The sequence below is a fragment of the Lithobates pipiens genome, unplaced genomic scaffold, assembly GCF_037356315.1.
Source record: "Lithobates pipiens isolate NorthernLeopardFrog02 unplaced genomic scaffold, aLitPip1_a1.2 Scaffold_1, whole genome shotgun sequence".
NCBI classification, from domain to species: Eukaryota; Metazoa; Chordata; class Amphibia; order Anura; family Ranidae; genus Lithobates; species Lithobates pipiens.
Window position 1 is genome coordinate 202,527,161 of NW_027507685.1, and position 19,461 is coordinate 202,546,621.

Below are 19,461 nucleotides of genomic sequence, written 5' to 3' on the forward strand. Positions count from 1 at the left end.
ATAGTATGCTTTGAAAGGCATTTTTTATTGTCTGCTTGCTTCTGCTATTCAGGTCCGTTCTTTCAGGCCTTGCTGTTTATCGGTGCTTTCTGGTGTCCGTTCTGACGAGCCGACCGTTTTCAAACCATGCTTCCTCTACGTACTCGTCGTAGAGTTTGTGCTGTGCAGGGGCTTCGTGTTGGGGTTGTTACTTTGACACAAGCCTGGTCCATGAACAGGGAGGGGAGGCGTTTGTGGACCAAGAATTGGTTGCGCCAGCGTGACCAGTTTTCGCACATGCCTTTGCTCCGTGAGATCCGGGAGAATAATCCTGATGATTTCAGGAATTATCTCTGGATGACGGACCCCGTTTTTCACCATCTGCTGGCTTTGCTGACCCCTTATATCAGCAGGCAGGATACCTGCATGCGGCAAGCCATCACTCCGGAGCAGAAGCTCATCGCCACGTTGCGCTACTTGGCGACTGGGAGAAGCCTTCAGGACCTCAAGTTCTCTACAGGCATCTCCCCCCAGGCTCTGGGGATCATTATTCCAGAGACCTGTTCTGCCATCATTCAGGTCCTGCAGAAGGACTATATGAAGGTAAGTTTTATCCTTTAAGATCACATTCTATGTATTTCATGCTCGCTAATGTCTTACATTTCTTTCCTCATTCCCTAATTACCATCATTGCAATATGCTCTAATTCATATGCTCTGCCCCTTTGTCCTCATGCATATTTGCCTCACTAACTTCCCCACCATGCTCTTCTTGGCCCATAAAACTATAGTCTAGTCACTTACCAATGTCTTTTGTCAGCTCCATAGTATTGCTTTCGCCTAAACACCCCCTAAAATGTCTACAAATGTGATGTGTATGCTTCAATTCATGCAGAGTGAAATTTTTTTTTTTTTGTGGTTGTGCCAAACTCATTAGGAACCCCCTCCCCCCAACTGCTAGCTCAGCTGATAGCAATCCTCTATCTTCTGACTTTACCAAACCCAATACACACTATACCTACCTTTTTGATGCTCACATTTATGGATGAATTCACCTAAGCATGTAGTGCAAGGGCCTGCCTCAATACTTTCAAATGCTATTATTTGATTTTTTAACCTATTAATTATCTGGATATGTAATAGCAGAATGTCGAAAAGTGCTTCCATTTTGTTTTCTTTTTGGTATTATGACACTTCTTACCTGTCCGGTGGGCTGCCAATAGTGTAACTAAGGAGGGGCTTCCCAAAGTAGCACACATTATTTAGCCATTCAGCTCTCAATCAAGTGGAGAGGGTTACCTGTCCTAAACACCCCCCCCCCCCTCATTTTTTAGCAATGGCCTATCAGATGGGGGATATGGGGGGTGGGGAGGGATGGGGGGTTGATGACTCTAGACTTTAGGCTTTAAATACTCAGTTCCCAAAATGTTTGACTAATTTTGACCAAAAATGTTGGTGTCTAATCTGCTTGCAATGTTGATTTGTCAAATTACTAATTTTTGTTCTTGTTTCACTCCACAGTGTCCTTCAACGTCACAGGAATGGCAGACTGTGGCCTCCCACTTTGCCAGTCGTTGGGACTTTCCCAATTGTGGAGGAGCAATAGGTGGGAAGCACGTCCGCATCGTCCCACCACCCAACTCGGGGTCGTACTATTATAATTATAAGGGGTTTCATAGTATCGTGATGTTGGCAGTGGTGTCTGCGACATATGACTTTTTGTATGTGGACGTGGGGCAAAATGGACGGATGTTGGATGGTGGAGTGTTCTCACGGACGGAGTTCTACTGGCGTCTCCAGAGTGGCAGTCTGGGCTTGCCACCCCCAGAGGAGAATCAGGAAGGACTCCCGTTCGTCTTTGTCGCAGATGAGGCGTTTGCCCTGGCAAACCATCTGATGCGGCCTATCCCGATGAGGACCCTCACCCCAGAGCAGAGGATTTTTAATTTCCGCCTGTCCAGAGCCCGAAGAGTGGTGGAGAACACTTTTGGTATACTGGCCAGCCCGTTCCGCCTTTTTCTTACGCCTATTCACATGGCGGAATACAAAATGAATCACATAGTGCTGGCGTGCTGTGTTCTGCACAATTTTATGAAAAAAGTTTCTGTGAACTATGCGGTCTCAGTTAGAGGTCGACCGATATATCGGCCGATATTTGCCGTTTTTTAAATAATCGGCATCGGCCGATTCTGCTGATAAAAAGCCGATTCTACAGCGGGACTTTGAAATGACTTCTGTAAGAAGTCAGTGTGAGTTGCTGAGTTGTCATAGAAACACTTTCCTCCTCTCTGGGCAGACTGCCAAGAAAAGAACTAAATGTTACAATGTTTACACTTCAATGAATGAAGTCATCTCTGTGTAGAAGTTCTCAGTTTAACCATTTAAATACTTTTCTTACACTTGTTGCTTACAAGTAAAAATCCTGTATTTTCTGCCAGAAAATCACTTAGACCCCCAAAAATTATATATATTTTTTTTTAGCAGAGATCCTAGGGAATAAAATAGCGGTTGTTGCAATATTTTATGTCACACGGCATTTGCACAGAGGTCTTTCAAATGCATTTTTTTGGGAAAAAAATACACCATTTAAAAAATAAAAATAAAATAAAAACAGTAAAGTTAGCCCATTTTTTTTTTTTGTCCAAAAGTTTTGACTACCCGTTTTTATTTAATATATAGTTTTTTTTTTTTTTTTAATCTAGATCATACATACAAGTAAACTGATTGGAGGTTTGTTTTGTTTAATAAATGTTTAAGTGTAAGAAATTTTCTGTATCACTAATGAAGGCTGCTTTCACACTGGAGCGGGCAGGCGTTGATGGTAAAACGCAAGTTTTAGCGGCGCTTTACCATTATTTTAGCGGTGCTATTTGGCTGCTAGTGGGGCACATATAACCCAGCTAGCGGCCAAGGAAGAGGTTAAATGCGCCCATGAAGCACCGCTTCGGCAGTGGTGCCCATTCATATCAATGGGCAGGAGTGGCGGAGCGGTATACAACACTCCAAACGTGCTGCTTGGAGGACTTTTTTTTTTAAGATCCTGCCAGCGCATCGCCTCAGTGTGAAAGCACTCTGTCTTTCACACAGACTGCAGGGGAGCCATTTTGCAGGCACTTTACAGGCGCTATTTTTAGCCCAAAAGCGCCTTAAAAAACGCCCCAGTGGGAAAGGTGTGTTAGATCAAGGGGGATTAAAAATAAATAAATAAAATAAAATCGGCCTAACATATCGGCCCAAAAAAATCGGCATTATATATCGGCTATCGGCCACCATGATTTCTAAATATCGGCATCGGCCAGAGAAAAACCCATATCGGTCGACCTCTAGTCTCAGTTGGCCAACAAGAAGCAGACTTGCTGGAAAATGAAGATAACCTCACGGGCCTTGAACATGCTCATCCTGGCTTGCCCCCCCAAAGCGCCCGTGAGGTTAGAACACAATACATGGACTACTTTGTGGGTGGGGGGGGCATTGATATGCCAGACAATGTCTGAGCGGCATTTTAAGAATACATTTTTATCTGAAACTCCTTCATTTACTGCTTGGCTTGGTTTTAGGTGTCTCCTAGGTATAATTAGGTTTTTTCAAGTTGTGCCTTTTTCACCAACAGTGCAAACCCAAGTTCAGAGCGAGATGAGGGGACAGTCTCTTCTTCAGATAATGTTATTATGTTGTGGGTCTGCTACACACACACCTTGTTTTTGTAACTAATGTATGTAGTGCATTACTGACCAAAATCGTGCTCATTTTCTGCACCATGGCAGGAAAATGGCATGATTGTCAACATTTACACCTCACTGTGGGTATTTTTTACTAAAGGCACATCCACTATGCACTACAAGTGCACTGCAAAAGTACACATGAAACTGCACTTGGAGTGCAAAGTGGAGTTCCCTTTAGTAAATCACACTCCTTCTCAGCATAAACTTAAATTTTACTCCAAATACATTTTTGGTGCAATGAAAAAGGAATCCACACATTGCTGATAATTCAACTTTTTAATCCAAGCACATTCACGTGTGCGTTTTGAAAAGGTTTTTACAACAAACCAAGAAATTGTGTGTTTCAAAAACAGAGTTTAATCAAAATTTGGTTTACTTGGTGTTTTTGGGTAAACAGGCATGTATCAAACTGTAAAATACAGAACACAGGAACTTACAAAGTTCAAGTTTGAAAAGTGAAGACAATATCAGATATGAGTATGTACAAACTGGGCTGATATTGCCTTCATCACATGGGGTGTCACCCCTGAAAAAAACAAATTTGGAAGATGAACACAGTGTGTCAACATGTGCTATCTCCCATCATGGGGGATCAATGTACATGCTTTGGGGCTGCAACCCCTTCATCTCAGACACTTTACACAAAACACGTACATTGATCCCCCATGAAGGGAGATAACGCATGTTTACACACTCTGTGCATCTTCCAAATTTGTAATTTCGAGAAATACATTTTGTTTTTAAAATAGCAAAAATAAAACCCTATCTAGTTTTTGGTGTTTCACACTCTCCCCAAAACATCAATGATGTTCTTCATTTTATTTTTAACATCATTGATGTTTTGCAGGATATTTTCCAAATCCCGATTGCACCCCATTATCTCCCCAATCTGGATCTGGGCACTTTCACTGGTAAAACGTGAATCTTCTTCCACATCACCTACAAAACAAAGCAAAAAAAAAAACACACCATTTAATAAAAATATGGTGACATACATTGATGAGCTTACCGGAAGCTGTGTTCTCCGACACTCACCTGTTGTGGTGACAGTTTGCCCAACCTCCACGATCTCTCCTTCCTCCTCCTGCTCCTCTGTTTCTGCTTTTGGAAGTTGGCCTTCTTTGGGAGGGGTGTGGTCCCTGGTGTCCTCATACTTGCAGAGTCTTCTCTCCCCTATGAGAATGGAAAAAAATAAAGAATTAGCACACAGAGGGCAAAATTAACAATATGAAATGAAAGATCCGGCCTTTTTTTTGCTTCACTGTACAGAAATACCTTTACAAACATATAGGAAATCGGTGATATGCCATCTAGTTAATGCAGCTAAGGTAGGCATTGCACTCAGATGGAAAGACCCCAGACCACCTTCAATTGCAATGTGGCTAAATAGAGTAAGAAACGTAGGTGCCATAGAGGACTTAATTCTCTCTGCCCAAGATAGAAAGGATCAATATGATGAAACTTGGAGATCTTGGAACTCTTTTATGAATTCTGAGGAAGGGAAGAATCTTATGGGGAACATAGCAGAGGAGTGAGTCCGCACGTACTTGAATGCGTTTGAACCCCCCTATGGGGGCTGGGAAGTACTTGTCTCTTGTGGGGGGGTGAGGGGATAGAGGAAAGGGAGAGGAGGAGGGAGGGGGGGGGATGGGGGTAAACAATAATAGGAAAGAACATCAGGAGCGGGCGGAGTTTCACGCATGCGCATTGTATATAAAACGCAACATGCGTGTGTCGTCCATACGATCGGTGAACAGAGGGAGAAGCTGACGCGACGAACGTGCAAACAAAGGTAAAATTTTGAACTTGGTACATCACTAGGCTACACTGCTTCTAGATTGAGGCCTGCATTAGTGGAGTTTAGACTGACATTAGGGTTTGTCTTGTGTTGTGTCTTGCAGACATTATGGACGGCTTCAATGACCATAGCTTCCTTCCTCTGTTCATCGATAAATACAGAGACATGCCCATCCTGTGGCAAGCAACACACCCACTATATAGTAACAGACAAAAGAGGCAGGCAGCAATGGAGAAACTGGTTAAGTTTGTGATACCGGTGGTCCCCAGGGCAGACGTCAAATATTTAAAAAAGAAAATTGGTAGCCTCAGGAGTACATATATGAGGGAGAGGACCAAGGTGCTGAAGTCCGTGCAATCTGGAGCTTCAGCAGATGACGTTTATGTCCCCACCCTGTGGTATTATGACAGGATGCATTTTCTGGCAGACCAGGCTGATGTCAGGGAATCCCTCTCTACTCTTATCCTATGCTCCATTCCACACCCGATGAGTCTTCCGACGCCCAACCTGGGCCTTCCACTCAGGAAGAACTGTGGGAGCCCAGCTTGAGCCAGGTATAGTATTGTTGTACATATTTGTGGAGTCAAAATGAATGATGTTAACTTGATTTTTGCTCACTAATTGCTGATTTTAGAAAGTGTTTCACATATCAATAGACAGTAGTGGCCAAAACCTTTGGGACAAGAAAGAAAAATGCTGGGCTCAGAATGACAGTCTTTTCTATTGGTTAACAATTTGCAACAGTGTTGATGTGAAAATTGTGTGTGTTTGATGAACCAAAAAATCAAACTATGTCCCTTTTTCATACACAGGAAGAACTCAGCCAGGACCAGGAGGGTGTGGAATGCAGCAGCCAGGAGGTGGCTGTGGAAAGTGGCAGCCAGGAGGAGGCGGAGTAAGCGGCAGCCAGGCGGTGGGCAGCCAAAGGAGCCTCACTGAATGCCAGGTCCCTCCCCTCCGCCTTCCACGCAAAAGGGCAAGAAAGGGGGAGAATGTTGAGGAGTCGACCCTGAGGCTGATTGGTGAGGCTTCTGCGGCACTCCAAGCAAAACCCACCTACCAAGAGTCCTTTGCCGCCATGGTTGCGTGCAAGCTTGATAAAATGGAGCAGGGGCAACAGATCTTGTGTGAGGAGGTTATTCTCCACACCCTCAACAAGGGTCTTTTGGGCCAAATGACACCAGAAACACACTTGTGTGGTTTGGCCCATGCCCCTGCTCCTCCTCCTCCTTCTGCCACACCTCCAGCACCACAGCCACAGCCTGGAAGGAAGCGTGGAAGCAAGACCAGAGTGTGATGACCTGGGTTCAGTCTGGTCTGCCAGAAGATGCAGCCTGTTGTAGTACCACAGCCTGGGAACATAGATGTGATCTGCTGCTGTTCCGGGTTTCATGGACTTCAGGACCAGACTTCTCTCCCTCAGACATGTATTCCTCAGGCCACCAATTTTTGCGTTTAAATAGCTGATGTGTGCCCTGGGGGCCAAAGGCTTCACGAATCTCCCCAGTTTCAACATTGCTGCCTCCCTCTTTATCTGTTACTGACACCGAAATAAAGGTATTTTTTTGTTTGAAGAAATACTTGTGTATGTGTTTTCCTTCCAAAAGGCCAGTTTATTTGTGAGCAGGCAGGTACATTTAAAAAAAACAAAGTGAAATAAATAACAAGGGGTAACAACACTAAACAACCTCCTGTAGATTAAAAAAGAAAAACAAAATATCAAAAATAAAATAATGTTGTTGTGGTAAGTTTACACACCAAAAAAAAAAAAAAGGAGAAATGAGCAAACTGTCTTTAAAGGAGATTTTTAGGGAATCCAAAAAAAAAACATCCAAAAAAGAATAAACCAAATCTAAAATTGTGTAGATGTGACGCAAACTAAAATTGTATTGCTGAAATGGTTAAAAAAGAGTAATGAAAAACGTTCGGGAGAAGTGTGTGTGACTATGAGCATCAAAAGAAGTTCGTTCTTGTAGCATTGTAAAGAACAAGAGAATGCACTTGATGAAAGAATTTTTAACATTGCAGCGTGACGAATGTGCTATATCGCTTTCGAGCAGTAGTTTTACCTGAACGAGCGCTTCCGTGTCGGAATTTGAATGTGAGCATGCGTGGCACCTTGTCCGTCGGAGTAGGCTACACATGATAGGAGTATGTCCGATCGGACCAGTTTGTTGGAAAATATTTCCAACATGTTGGAAAATTTGGTTCGACGGATATTCAGACGGAATCAGTCTGATGCATACCACACACAGTCGGATTATCCGACAACACGGTCCGATAGGACACATTCCGACGGATTCTCCGACCGTGTGTACGGGGGCTAAGATGTGAAACTTTACTTCCTATTCTTTGGAAGGATTTGTACAAAAGGACGGCAAAATATCTTGGCCTCTATGCAATTTTGAGGCTACCTTGGGTAAAAAAGCTGGATCTATTTTAAACACTATAAGATCTGGGAAAACCTGAAAAAAAAGGTCTGATTGATAGAAGCTCTTTCTCACAAATCCTCCTGGCTGTAGTGACAGCCACCAAAAAAAAACTGCTTTAAGTGACAGTAATTTGATTGAACAATTTTCTTGTGGTTCAAATGGGTCCCTTGTTAGGGTATGTAGTACCAGAGACAGGTCCCATTTAGGAAAAGGTGTTTTTTGCACTGGTCGCTGGCTGCTCAGAGCCTTAAAAAAACAAACTATTCATGGGTTGGAAGCTAGTTTCTTTTCCTGATACACTGAAAGTGCTGATACTTGGCTTTTTAAGCCCTTGCCTGCTCCGTGCTGCAGAACTAGAACTGCCACTGAGCTCTGCTCCTCAAAGGCACTTTCTGTATACAAAGTCTTGAACTGTTTCCACACTTTTCTATAAATGGTACAAGCTTCTATCTTTCTGCTTTTCAGAAGTGTATTGATCAAGCGGTTTGAGAAGCGCCTAACTTTCAGCAACTGCTCCTCTGAAGTCAAGGAGCGAGGTTTCACCTCTCTACACTGGACCCTGGGATAGGAGATCCTCGAATTGGTAGAATCCATGGGGGTTCTACAGCAAGTTCTTTTTGAATAGAGAACCGTGTTCTCCTGGGCCAGTGTGGTGCAATAAGAATCAGTGAGGTATTCAATGTTCCGAATTTTCATAGCATTGCTGCTAGAGGCATTGGTTCGGGGGAAGGTATAACACTTGGTAAACCCCTAAATACAATAAAGAAAATATGGGGAGAAAAAATATATCCCACAAAATTGTGAACCTTATTTAGATAGTGTGAAGAAAGAAATCTTATCACAAAGTTTCAAATAAAGTGCTCAGGTACATGGTAGATCTGTCTTAAATAAATAGAAATATCATATATAGGTAGCACAATAAACCACAAAATGATTGATGTGTAAACAACAAAATATCACTCGTGCTGTGATGTAAAGCCAGTGATCAAACAAACTAAAGTGCTGAGGTGCATGTAGTATTGCTAATAGCAAAAATATTAATTTAGAAAATAGATAAATTAGTCCAATGGTGGGTAAGTGAAGTTGTGCATTCACAGTGCAAAAAAACAATCTCCACTTCGGTGATGTCCACGTGTTCCCTAGGCACACCAAGCAATTACCTCACTGCTGTAAGGTATACAGCGTCTATATAGCCCTTTAAAGCGGAGGTCCACCCTAAAATGGACCTCTGCTCATCGGAATCCCCCCCCCCCTCCGGCGCCACAATCGGCACCTTTCAGGGGGGAGGGGGGTGCAGTTACCTGGATAATCCAGGTAACTGCACCCACTTCCGGGCTAGCTCTCTGCGGAACGGGGCGTACGTTACGCCCCCGTTCCGCAAGCGCCCGCCCCCTTCAGCAAGTGCCCCGCTGCCTGCTGGGAAACACACAGCTCCCAGAGGCAGCGGGGACCGTCCGGATTGCGCCGCGCAGCTCGCGCATGCGCAGTAGGGAACCGGGAAATGAAGCCGAAAGGCTCCATTTCCTGATTCCCATACCCAAGATGGCGGCGGGACCCGGCAGCCGAGCGAGCGATCGGCTTCGGGTGCCGACATCGCGGGCGCGCTGGACAGGTAAGTGTCACTATTTAAAAGTCAGCAGCTGCAGTATTTGTAGCTGCTGGCTTTAAAAAAAAAAACGCGGAGTCCCGGTGGACTCCCGCTTTAAGGGAAAACACTGGGAATCAAGGAGAGGACTTCAAACTCCTATAACATCACCACCGTCCATATACATACTCCATAGATGAGGCCAGCATAGGTGCTCAAAGAATAAATCTAAAACCCGCTATAGTGTAGTAGGCTTAAAAAATGTGCAATTTTATTAAAAGGATTAAAACTACTCACAAACCAACACGGATAAGTCGCACAGTAAACAAACTACGAGCGCGGTGCTCGGGTGTAGGCGTCACTTCCGCTATCCTACACGTTATGTCACTTCCCGTGACTTCAACTGGGATGAGTCACAGTGACGTAACGCGTAGGATTTTATCACCAATTTTACATTTATATGAGAGTGTAACTCATAAAGTGTTCGCAGCACCCAGCTAGTTAGATTAATACTTCCCATTTCCATATACAGCGCAGGAGCCCTTACATATACTTGGTGAACCCCCGTTTCTGTGCCTGGGTGTGCACCCCGAGCATTCCGTCCTCTTTTGTGTTTTCTTTTGAGGCAAATAGGTTCACTTATTTTCAAATGTTCAAATGTTCCCCATTTTTGTGTGATCATTCTGAACACCCCTTGATTTAACAACCAGTCAATTTCCTTTAGTTTCTTCCTGCTGAGGTAATCAGAGACTTGGTTCAGGTCTCCTTTTAGATGTACCACTGACAGGGAGAGGATGTTCTGCCCAGTTTAGGATTTTTTCTGCCAGGGACCACAAGGTTCTGCTCCTTGTTCCCCCTTGTTTGTTCACGTAGGCAACTACTGACGAGTTGTCAGACCTGATCTGTACGTGGTGACCCCTGTTGTTTCTAGAAGTACCTGAGTGATAGAGGAACTGCCCTCAATTCCTTCCAATTCAGTGATCTTAGTTTTTACACACTCCCATTATCCGGGGGCCTAGATGCGCTCCCCACCCTATGCTGCTAGTGATCACTATTTGGGTTATTGGTAGGATCCACATCTGTTCCTCGATTAAGTTCTCCGATCTTCTCCACCACCATAAAGACCTTCACTTGTGTTGGTATATGCACTTGTGTGTCTAGCGAGTCTTGCCCATGATCCCCTTGATGGTCTTCAGAATACAAAATCTGTAGAGGCCGAAAATGTAATCCGCCGATTGGATTGCTGGGATTGCAGAGGTCAGTAGTTCCAGTATGGACATTGCCCCTCTTATTGATCATGGTTGACTGTTCTGTAACATCTTCATTGCCTTTTGAATTTTTTGTATCTTTAACTTGGCTAAAAACACCTTTTCCCAAAACATCTTCCAGGACAGCACCCGAGAGATCATGGCCCCTCCTCCCACAGGAAACACCTCATCGATCAAATCTTTATCAGGAGGCCTTTCTTTCTTAACACCCCCCCAGTAGGAGCACTCCCTGGGAATGTGTAGTGCAGTGGCTAGTGGGATAGAAATTTTGCCTAGCAGTAGGGGATTCCACAAAAGGTGGTGGTGGCTAGCTTGGGCACCGGGAAGTAAGAAATTTTCTCACCTCACCTTGTCCGTTGTCCCACAGTATCGATTGCGTTTCTCCCACAGCGAAACGTTTGTTTTTTTTCTTTGACTAAAAATAGTCAAATGGAATGCAGGCGAGGGCTGCACTAACCTGCTGCCTCAGAGATTCTCACAGGTCACCCCCAAAACTGTGTGTTTCAGTCCCCCGCCATTGCACACTGCTCAGCAGCTCGGATCTCCTGGTCTACCCCTGGTGCAGCGGGCACCATTTTGCCAGAGTCCAAACAATTTAAGCATCAAGGGGAGGACTCGGTGTGCTCCAAGCCTCACTCTCAGGCTAAAACTTCCTGTCACAGCAGGAAAAGGGTGGAGTAAGCTCAACGCGACCCAGGAAGTCTGTTTAACCACTTAAGCCCCGGACCAATTGTCAGCCTAAGAACCAGAGGTCTTTTTACAATTTCGCACTGCACTGCTGTAACTGGTAATTGCGCGGTCATGCAATGCTGTACCCAAACAAAATTTGTGTCCTTTTTTCCCCACAAATAGAGCTTCCTATTGATGGTATTTGATTGCCTCTGCGATTTTTACTTTTTGCGATATAAACGGAAAAAGACCGTCAATTTAGAAAAAAAAAAGATATTTTCTACTTTTTGTTATAAGAAAAATCCAATAAACTCAATTTTAGTCATACATTTAGGCCAAAATGTATTCAGCCAAATGTCTTTACTAAAAAAAAAAATAATTTCAATAAGCGTATATTTATTGGTTTGCGCAAAAGTTATATCGTCTACAAACTAGAGTACATTTTCTGGAATTTACACAGCTTTTAAATATATGACTCTCATTTCCTGAGGTGCTAAAATGGCAGGGCAGTACAAAACTCCCCCAAATGACCCCATTTTGGAAAGTAGACACCCCAAGAAAATTGCTGAGAGGCACGTTGAGCCCATTGAATATTTTTTTTTGTCCCAAGTGATTGAATAATGACAAAAAAAATTTTTTTACAAAAAGTTGTCACTAAATGATATATTGCTCACACATGCCATGGTTATATGTGTCATTTCACCCCAAAATAATTTTTTCTGCTTCTCCTGAGTATGGGGATACCACATGTGTGGGACTTTTTGGGAGCCTAGCCACGTATGGCACCCCGAAAACCAATCACCTCCTTCAGGATTTCTAAGGGTGCAAACTTGATTTCACTCCTCACTACCTATCACAGTTTTGAAGGCCATAAAATGCCAAAATAGCACAACCCCCCCCCCAAATGACCCCATTTTGGAAAGTAGACACCCCAAGCTATTTGCTGAGAGGCATGTTGAGTCCATGGAATATTTTATATTTTGCCACAATGTGCAAAAAAAAAAAAATTGTAATATTCCTGCAACAAGTTGTCACTAAATTATGTATTGCTTACACATGCCATGGGCATATGGGAAATTACACCCCAAAATACATTCTGCTGCTTCTGAGTACGGGTATACCACATATGTGGGGCTTTTTGGGAGGCTAGCTGCGTACGGGACCCCGAAAACCAAGCACCGCCTTCAAGTTTTCTAAGGGCATACATTTTTGATTTCACTTCTCACTACCTATCACAGTTTTCGAAGGTCATAAAATGCCAAGATAGCACAAAACTCCCCCAAATTACCCCATTTTGGAAAGTAGACAACCTAACCTATTTGCTCAGAGTCATGGTGAGTATTTTACAGCTCTCGTTTGTTTTTGAAAATGAAGAAAGTAAAGAAAAAAACATTTTTGTTTCTTTTTTCAAAACTTTGTGACAAGAAGCTAGATCTGCAAAATGCTCACTATACCTCTCAGCAAATAGCTTGGGGTGTCTACTTTCCAAAATTGGGTCATTTGGGGGGGGGGGGGTTGTGCCCTCTGGGCATTCCATGGCCTCCGAAACTGTGATTGGCAGTGAGGAGTGAAATAAAAAATTTACAACGTTAGAAAGCCCGAAGGCGGTGCTTGGTTTTTGGGCTCCCAAAAAGTCTCACACATGTGGTATACCCATACTCTGGTGAAGCAACATAATGTATTTTGGGGTGTAATTCTGCATATGCCCATGGCATGTTTTAGCAATATATCATAAATATATCATTTAGTGACAACTTTGTGCAAAAAAAATAAAAATATATATATTTTTCCCGCAACTTGTGTCAAAATATAAAATATTCCATGGACTCGACATGCCTCTCAGCAAATAGCTTGGGGTGTCTACTTTCCAAAATGGGGTCATTTGGGGGGGGTTTTGAACTGTCCTGGCATTTTATGCACAACATTTAGAAGCTTATGTCACACATCACCCACTCTTCTAACCACTTGAAGACAAAGCCCTTTCTGACACTTTTTGTTTACATGAAAACATATTTATTTTTTGCAAGAAAATTACACTGAACCCCCAAACATTATATATTTTTTTAAAGCAAAAGCCTTACAGATTAAAATGGAGGGTGTTGCATTTTTTCTTACCACACGGTATTTGCACAGCGATTTTTCAAACGCATTTTTTTGGGACTTTTATTTTTTATTTTAATACACTAAAACATTGTCCAAATTTTTGATGAAATAAAAAAGATGATCTTAGGCCAAGTACATGGATACCAAACACAACATGCTTTATAATTGCGCACAAACGCGCAGTGGCGACAAACTACATACATTTTTAAAAGCCTTTACAGGTTACCACATTAGATTTACAGGGAATGTAAATATCCCCTATGATAGCAATAGGTATTAGACCCTAGATCTTTCCTCTGCCCTCAAAGCATCTGACCACACCAAGTTCGGTGTGATAAAATGCTTTCCCAATGGCGCTGTTTGTATCTGGGGGGGGGGGGGACATTTCTTCCAACTGCTTGTAAAAGCAGTCTAGAGGCTAATTAGCCACTAGGATTGCTTTTACATGAAAGCCGTTCACTGGCTGAAAAGAATGATACCTAAACCCACAGGCATCATTCTGGTATAACCATTCAAAGTCCAGCAACATACCAGTACGTTGCTGGTCCTTGTTGGACAAATATTGTAATCTTTTTTTCATGCAGCCTGTTGGCTGAACGAAAAAAAAGAGATTGATTGGTGGGTATGCCCACCATTAGAATACCTCCCTTCATCCACCCACTTCTAATGATGGTTATACATACACCATTTATATATGCCGAAGCATGGGGGCATCCTCCCGCAAAAGTAATGCCGCGTACACACGGTCTGACTTTTCCACGGGCAAGAGTCCGTCAGAATTTCGACCGTATGTACGCGGCATTAGGAGCAAATCGCTCCTCCACCCCTGCTGCCCCCATGCTTTTACATATATGCTTTTTTTTTTTTAACTGTGGTGGTTAAATCACCTCCTACAGCGTTGGAGTCAGGGCTTTATGTATCGTGGGAGCAAACGCTGTTGCTGTCAAGATAAATAAATCTGTGCTGTAACTGAATGGTGTACCTGCTAAGCAAATTATGGTTAACATTAAAACAAAGTAACATTACAGTATAACAGTAAGACCTGCAAAGCAAATACCAACAAAAAAAACTAGAATATATAAATGCCGAAGCATGGGGGCATCCTCCCGCAAAAAAGTTATGCTCGTTGAGGTCCACCCCTCCCGTAATGGTTGTTGAGGTCCATCCCTCCCGTATTTTGGTTATATTCGTGGACACAGAGGGGTTTCTCTACAACACCAGTCTCCATAGTAATTTGGACTGTCGTGTCTGCATGAAGGGAGGTAAGAACGAAAACATTCTTATTATCCCTCCACTTTATAGCGAGCAAGTTATTACACTGCAAGCAGGCTCTCTCCCCCAGCCTAAGACGGGAATCTACAAGCCACTGGAGAAAGCCCCGGCGATTAGATTGCACGGTGCCACATGCTCCAATTTGCTGATCAAACAAATGACTAAACAGTGGCACGCTCGTGTAATAATTGTCCACGTATAAGTGGTACCCCTTTCTGAATAAGGGTGACACCAAGTTCCACACTATCTTGCCAGCACTCACTATGTAATCTGGGCAGTTCTCCAGCTCTATGTAACTTTTCCCTCATAAACTGTAAAGCTCCATGTATAGTCGGTTGCCCTGTCACAGAACTTATAGAGCTTGACCCCGCATCTGGCACGCTTGCTGGGAAGGTACTGTTTGAAAGACAAGAGCCCAGAAAATTTAATCAGGGATTCATCAATGCAAACAACTTGATCGGGAGTAAACAAGGCTGCAAAACATTGGTTGAAGTGGTTTATGAGGGGCCGAACTTTGTAGAGCCGGTCGTATTCAGGGTCTCCACGAGGACGATAAAGTTCATTGTCGTTGAAGTACATGAACCGCAAGATCTGCTCGTATCGTTTTCTGGACATGGAGGCAGAGAACAAAGGCATATGGTCAATTGGGAGCGTGGACCAATACGTCCGCAACATCGTGAATTTATGTATGTATGCCCATTTTGAGGGAAAGGCCCAGAAAGGTCTTAAATTCGGAAACCGTAATTGGTTTTGAAATCTCTGGCAAGGGAAGGCAACTGGGGATTAGCGGCGATGTGTTGACCAGCATATAAATTAGTTTGGTCCACAATAGATCTATAGAGATCTTCCTTGAAAAACAGCGAATAAAAATCAAGTGGCGTAAAATCAGATGTTTCCACCTGAATACCGGGTTGGCCAGTGAATGGGATAACTACGGGTTCTGCAGAAATGGCGGGCACCCAATCAGGATTGGCGAATTCTGCAGAAAGGACACTATGGGCATGACAGGCCTGCCTTTGTCTTCTTTTTGGTGGCAGCGGGACACTACTTATGCTTGCCACCTCGCCAGCTTGAACTGCACTTATGGGACTCGCCACGTTACCAAGTGTTACTGCAGTGCTGGATGTATGTCCAGGGTGTACTAGGTCGCTGGTGCTTGCCAGTTCACCAGAAGGAATAGCGGCGCTAGTACTGGCTCTCTGCTCCATACGAGGGACCTGCGGTTCTTGCACCTCAACAACATCAGAAGTTTTGGATCGGGTACGCCTGACCTTAGCAGGGACCTCACCTTCGTCGCCAGAGCTGTCATGGAGCCGATGTCCTCTACAGGATCGTATTCTGAGCCTGAATCTGACAGAGAGTGACCTCCTGTTCACTATCTGTCATGCTCAGAAACGTGTAAGCCTCTTCACTAGTGTACCTTCGATTTGCCATTTTGGGCTCTAAATTTACTGGTACAACTAGTGAGATTCACAGGTAAAAAAGCACCTAGGCTGTCAGCAACTGTATAAAACGCTACAAAAAAAAAACTGTTAGCGATCACAGGGATCAGGCCTGACTCTGCGAATGCTGCAGTTATGTGTGTTGTGTTTTGTAAGTGACAGTGATCGATCGATACTGCACTTGGGTGGGCTGGGCGGAGGGGCAAAACGTAGGTGCTAGCAGGTATCTGGGCTGATCCCGCTAACAATGCATTTTTGTAACCCTAAACTGCTGGGGACGCTAGTATAGATCTGATCAGATATTGATCAGTTCAGATACTATAACGCTAAGGGAGGTGTGTGCTTTCCGCGTGGGTGTTAGGGGTATTGGCACTAACCTGCCGCTGCCTGGGGCAACGCAGACCCTATCTGACCCTAAAACCTAATTGATATCACCCGCCGGGTAAACAGGGGGTTAAACCTTTATTGGGTAATAAATGGCGGGTGCCCTGTCACTATAAAAAACAATCTAACTAACCAGTGCCACCCATAACACTTATACGGTGATCACTGGTGAAAGGGTTAACTAGGGGCAATCAGGGGGTTAAAACCTTTATTAGGTAATATATGGGGGTACCTGACACTATATAAAAACCTGACGGGGAACCTAAATAACTGACTGGCTAACCAGCGTCACCAGTGACACTTATGCGGTGATCGCTGGTGAAAGAGTTTACTCTAGGGGCAATCAGGGGGTTAAAACCTTTATTAGGTTGTAAATGGGGGTACCTGGCCCTATAAAAACCTGGCGGTGAACCTAAAATAATAACTGGCTACCTAGCGGCACCAGCGACACTAATGCAGCAGAAAAACGATAGCTTAGTGACACTGGCAAAAGGGGGTTAAACCTTTATTAGGGGGAGGTAGGGGTCTACTCTGGACCTAAAGGGGCCTAAAGTTAACTGCCCTGACACATTATACAGTCACAAATGACACTAAATGCAGTGATCAGTAAATAAATGACCACTGCAATCAGTGTCACTGTGACTGGAGGTGCAGGGGGTGATCTGGGGGGTGGAAAGTGTGCCTATGTGTACCTGATGTCAGTGTAGTGTTCCTGCACTTACTTGGATGTTTTTTCTCCTCACCGTCCGGTCAAAAAGTCCGCCACGAGGAGAGCGACATCACGTCCTCCTGCCTGTGTTTACAGTTCACAGGCAGAGGAAGCTTCTCATTCGCCAGAAGCGATCGCGATTGGGTGGCCACCCCCTCATCACAGAACGCTCCTGAAGCGAAACGGACCTCCGCCCTCGGGGGGGGGGGGGGGGTGTCCGATTGGATCCCCCCACCCACTGGAAGGCAGACACGTACAGGTACGATGATGTGCCTGTCCATGCCCTTGTGCCGACGTAAATGTACAGACAGGCGGTCCTTAAGTGGTTAAAGCGTGGGGGAGACGTGGGACCTGGGTGTCTACAAAGACTGAGGCATTTCTGCTCACCCATCGGGTTCTTGGTCACCTCCCTAACTAACAGGATGCAAATGAACTCAGTGTTAAGTGTTATAGCAAAGGCTGTGATACTTATGTGCATGGGAGGAGCCTGTGATACTTAAGTATAACCTCTGTCCGGTTAGCCCCCCCCCCCCCCCCCCCATATCAAAATTTTAGAAAAAATCTTATGCAGCTTGTTAGATCTTTGTTAGATCAGGTTAGATCAACCGTTGTTTGTGTTGGATCTCACGTAGAAGAAGCAATATTAACATTACATTAAATAAGCAGAGCACAATTTTGGTACTTTAAATGAAGCGAGCATCAAAGAGGTGCCCGCCTCCATCCCTATCAAAATATTAAAAATAAGGGGAGGGGGGAAAAGGGAAGAGGGTGGAACTTTAGATGAAGCACACAGCAAGTAAAAAAAGTTGGTCAAGCGACTAGAAAATGACATTTATTCATATTTCATAATCAATAATCCACCATAAAACATTTTGGGCATCAAGCCTCTATAAGGTGAATCTTTAATAGACATACAATGTATAAAAAAAATGTATCACAATCCGATAGATCCTAACATTTGAAAAAAGCAGCAATGACAATTAATGCATATAGTACACAGAGTGATAAATTATATTGAATACACATAAAATCAAATGATGTCTTATTGTTCCATGATTAATGTAGAAATAAAAAATGATAAAGGCTCGACACGTTTCACGGCATGACAACCGCTCATCAGGAGCAAAATCATGGAGTAAATCTAAAAAAATAAAATAAAAAATGAACAAAAGATAAAAAAATAAAATAACAAAGATTGAATAAGAAATATAAAAGGAAGAGAAGTATAATTTTATAATTAATGAGAGCTATGCATCCAACTCACGTCTGCACCCACACACCAGCAGATTAGCATCGAGGATCCCCACAACATCGCAGAGCAAATCTCCCGGTCACCACAAAGGCCAGCATGGGCGATAACACCCACCACAGGCACCTCCAAAGTGAAAATGTGCATGTGTGAAGTGTGAATGAAAATCCCAAAGGGGAGCCTAAGTGAAAATAATTGAAAAATAAAATTATATTAATAATGTGTATATATTAGTGTATCAACAAAGTGAAAAAAAAACATATACACATTACACTAACATTATATACACTAACATATACACATTATTAATATAATTTTATTTTTCAATTATTTTCACTTAGACTCCCCTTTTGGATTTTCATTCACACTTCACACATGCACATTTTCACTTTGGAGGTGCCTGTGGTGGGTGTTATTGCCCATGCTGGCCTTTGTGGTGACCGGGAGATTTGCTCTGCGATGTTGTGGCGATCCTCGATGCTAATCTGCTGGTGTGTGGGTGCAGACGTGAGTTGGATGCATAGCTCTCATTAATTATAAAATTATACTTCTCTTCCTTTTATATTTCTTATTCAATCTTTGTTATTTAATTTTTTTATCTTTTGTTCATTTTTTATTTTATTTTTTTTAGATTTACTCCATGATTTTGCTCCTGATGAGCGGTTGTCGTGCCGTGAAACGCGTTGAGCCTTTATAATTTTTTATTTCTACATTAATCATGGAACAATAAGACATCATTTGATTTTATATGTATTCAATATAATTTATTATCACTCTGTGTACTATATGCATTAATTGTCATTTCTGCTTTTTTCAAATGTTAAGATCTATCGGATTGTGATACATTTTT

At 43.2% G+C, this 19,461-nt stretch overlaps 1 long non-coding RNA gene across 1 annotated transcript; it reads right to left on the minus strand.

Moving 5' to 3' along the window:
• Positions 1-4,003: 4,003 nt before the first annotated feature.
• Positions 4,004-11,361, minus strand: LOC143988803 (uncharacterized). The gene is made up of 3 exons (XR_013276917.1): positions 11,241-11,361; positions 4,736-4,873; positions 4,004-4,639 (listed from the first exon to the last, which is right to left on the minus strand). It is a non-coding gene; the product is annotated as an uncharacterized LOC143988803 (long non-coding RNA).
• Positions 11,362-19,461: the final 8,100 nt, after the last annotated feature.